We start from the raw sequence: 3823 nt of genomic DNA on the forward strand, positions 1-3823 counted from the left end.
GGTTGATTCCGGAGAAGAGAGCTTCCTGCAAAAGAGAAGAATCATCTAGGGTAGCCTCATTAGACAAGTCTGGGGCTGCTACCTGGGATCTCCGGTCCTTATAAGAAAAGGCCAAAAGACTCTAGGAGACGTCTGGAAGGAATCACAGGGAATCCAGGAGGGCAGAGGTTCCTCCAAAAAAGAAAAAAAACTCAACGGTAGCTTCCTTGGAGGAGTCTGGGGCTTCTACCTGACCCCTTAGGTAGGTAAAGCAGAAGACAGAAGACTGTGGGAGATGCCTGGGAGGAGTCTCAGGTGGCTGTCGGAGTTGAGAGATTTCTCTACAGGAGAACAAAAATGTCTCGAGCTACTTACTTGGAGGAGTCTGGGGCAGGTAGCTGGGATCTCCGGTCCTGAACGCAGAGGTCAAAACATTCTGGGATGACGCCTGGGAGGACTCTTCGGTTGATCCCAGAAAAGAGAGCTTACTGCAAAAGAGAAGAATCATCTAGGGTAGCCTCATTAGACAAGTCTGGGGCTGCTACCTGAGATCTCCAGTCCTTATAAGAAAAGGCCAAAAGACTCTAGGAGACGTCTGGAAGGAATCACAGGGGATCCCAGAGGGCACAGGCTCCTCCAAAAAAGAAAAAACCTCAACGGTAGCTTCCTTGGAGGAGTCTGGGGCTTCTACCTGACCCCTTAGGTAGGTAAAGCAGAGGACAGAAGACTGTGGGAGATGCCTGGGAGGAGTCTCAGGTGCCTGTCGGAGTTGAGAGATTTCTCTACAGGAGAACAAAAATGTCTCGAGCTACTTACCTGGAGGAGTCTGGGGCAGGTAGCTGGGATCTCCGGTCCCGAACGCAGAGGTAAAAATGTTCTGGGATGACGCCTGGGAGGAGTCTTGGGTCGATCCCGGAGAAGAGAGCTTCCTGCAAAACAGAAGAATCATCTAGGGTAGCCTCATTAGACAAGTCTGGGGCTGCTACCTGCGATCTCGGGTCCTTATAAGAAATGCCCAAAAGACTCTAGGAGACGTCTGGAAGGAATCACAGGGGATCCCGGAGGGCAGAGGTTCCTCCAAAAAAGAAAAAAACGTCAACGGTAGCTTCCTTGGAGGAGTCTAGGGCTTCTACCTGACCCCTTAGGTAGGTAAAGCAGAGGACAGAAGACTGTGGGAGATGCCTGGGAGGAGTCTCAGGTGGCTGTCGGAGTTGAGAGATTTCTCTACAGGAGAACAAAAATGTCTCGAGCTACTTACTTGGAGGAGTCTGGGGCAGGTAGCTGGGATCTCCGGTCCCGAATGCAGAGGTCAAAACGCTCTGGGATGACGCCTGGGAGGACTCTTGGGTCGATCCTGGAGAAGAGAGCTTCCTGCAAAACAGAAGAATCATCTAGGGTAGCCTCATTAGACAAGTCTGGGGCTGCTACCTGGGATCTCCGGTCCTTATAAGAAAAGGCCAAAAGACTCTAGGAGACGTCTGGAAGGAATCACAGGGGATCCCAGAGGGCACAGGCTCCTCCAAAAAAGAAAAAACCTCAATGGTAGCTTCCTTGGAGGAGTCTGGGGCTTCTACCTGACCCCTTAGGTAGGTAAAGCAGAGGACAGAAGACTGTGGGAGATGCCTGGGAGGAGTCTCAGGTGGCTGTCGGAGTTGAGAGATTTCTCTACAGGAGAACAAAAATGTCTCGAGCTACTTACTTGGAGGAGTCTGGGGCAGGTAGCTGGGATCTCCGGTCCTGAACGCAGAGGTCAAAACATTCTGGGATGATGCCTGGGAGGACTCTTGGGTTGATCCCAGAGAAGAGAGCTTCCTGCAAAAGAGAAGAATCATCTAGGGTAGCCTCATTAGACAAGTCTGGGGCTGCTACCTGGGATCTCCGGTCCTTATAAGAAAAGGCCAAAAGACGCTAGGAGACGTCTGGAAGGAATCACAGGGAATCCAGGAGGGCAGAGGTTCCTCCAAAAAATAAAAAAACCTCAACGGTAGCTTCCTTGGAGGAGTCTGGGGCTTCTACCTGACCCCTTAGGTAGGTAAAGCAGAGGACAGAAGACTGTGGGAGATGCCTGGGAGGAGTCTAAGGTGCCTGTCGGAGTTGAGAGATTTCTCTACAGGAGAACAAAAATGTCTCGAGCTACTTACTTGGAGGAGTCTGGGGCAGGTAGCTGGGATCTCCGGTCTCGAACGCAGAGGTCAAAACGTTCTGGGATGACGCCTGGGAGGAGTCTTGGGTCGATCCCGGAGAAGAGAGCTTCCTGCAAAAGAGAAGAATCATCTAGGGTAGCCTCATTTGACAAATCTGGGGCTGCTACCTGAGATCTCCGGTCCTTATAAGAAAAGGCCAAAAGACTCTAGGAGACGTCTGGAAGGAATCACAGGGGATCCCAGAGGGCACAGGCTCCTCCAAAACAGAAAAAAGCCTCAACAGTAGCTTCCTAAGAGGAGTCTGGGGCTTCTACCTGACCCCTTAGGTAGGTAAAGCAGAGGACAGAAGACTGTGGGAGATGCCTGGGAGGAGTCTCAGGTGCCTGTCGGAGTTGAGAGATTTCTCTACAGGAGAACAAAAATGTCTCGAGCTACTTACTTGGAGGAGTCTGGGGCAGGTAGCTGGGATCTCCGGTCCCGAACGAAGAGGTCAAAATGTTCTGGGATGACGCCTGGGAGGAGTCTTGGGTCGATCCCGGAGAAGAGAGCTTCCTGCAAAAGAGAAGAATCATCTAGGGTAGCCTCATTAAACAAGTCTGGGGCTGCTACCTGCGATCTCCGGTCCTTATAAGAAAAGCCCAAAAGACTCTAGGAGACGTCTGGAAGGAATCAAAGGGGATCCCGGAGGGCAGTGTTTCCTCCAAAAAAGAAAAAAGCCTCAACTGTAGCTTCCTTGGAGGAGTCTGGGGTTTCTACCTGACCCCTTAGGTAGGTAAAGCAGAGGACAGAAGACTGTGGGAGATGCCTGGGAGGAGTCTCAGGTGCCTGTCGGAGTTGAGAGATTTCTCTACAGGAGAACAAAAATGTCTCGAGCTACTTACTTGGAGGAGTCTGGGGCAGGTAGATGGGATCTCCGGTCCCGAACGCAGAGGTCAAAACATTCTGGGATGACGCCTGGGAGGAGTCTTGGGTCGATCCCGGAGAGGAGAACTTCCTGCAAAAGAAAAGAATCATCTAGGGTAGCCTCATTAGACAAGTCTGGGGCTGCTACCTGGGATCTCCGGTCCTTATAAGAAAAGGCCAAAAGACTCTAGGAGACGTCTGGAAGGAATCACAGGGGATCCCAGAGGGCACAGGCTCCTCCAAAAAAGAAAAAACCTCAATGGTAGCTTCCTTGGAGGAGTCTGGGGCTTCTACCTGACCCCTTAGGTAGGTAAAGCAGAGGACAGAAGACTGTGGGAGATGCCTGGGAGGAGTCTCAGGTGGCTGTCGGAGTTGAGAGATTTCTCTACAGGAGAACAAAAATGTCTCGAGCTACTTACTTGGAGGAGTCTGGGGCAGGTAGCTGGGATCTCCGGTCCTGAACGCAGAGGTCAAAACATTCTGGGATGACGCCTGGGAGGACTCTTGGGTCGATCCTAGAGAAGAGAACTTCATGCAAAAGAAAAGAATCATCTAGGGTAGCCTCATTAGACAAGTCTGGGGCTGCTACCTGGGATCTCCGGTCCTTATAAGAAAAGGCCAAAAGACTCTAGGAGACGTCTGGAAGGAATCACAGGGGATACCAGAGGGCACAGGCTCCTCCAAAAAAGAAAAAACCTCAACGGTAGCTTCCTTGGAGGAGTCTGGGGCTTCTACCTGACCCCTTAGGTAGGTAAAGCAGAGGACAGAAGACTGTGGGAGATGCCTGGGAGGAGTCT

At 51.5% G+C, this 3823-nt stretch overlaps 1 long non-coding RNA gene across 1 annotated transcript; it reads right to left on the minus strand.

Annotated features, from left to right (window-relative positions):
• Positions 1-414: 414 nt before the first annotated feature.
• LOC126036993 (uncharacterized) lies at positions 415-3548 on the minus strand. The gene is made up of 3 exons (XR_007505418.1): positions 3446-3548; positions 3005-3117; positions 415-467 (listed from the first exon to the last, which is right to left on the minus strand). It is a non-coding gene; the product is annotated as an uncharacterized LOC126036993 (long non-coding RNA).
• Between the last annotated feature and the right edge of the window lie 275 nt (positions 3549-3823).

This window comes from Accipiter gentilis, unplaced genomic scaffold (assembly GCF_929443795.1).
Source record: "Accipiter gentilis unplaced genomic scaffold, bAccGen1.1, whole genome shotgun sequence".
In the NCBI taxonomy this organism is placed as follows: domain Eukaryota; kingdom Metazoa; phylum Chordata; class Aves; order Accipitriformes; family Accipitridae; genus Astur; species Astur gentilis.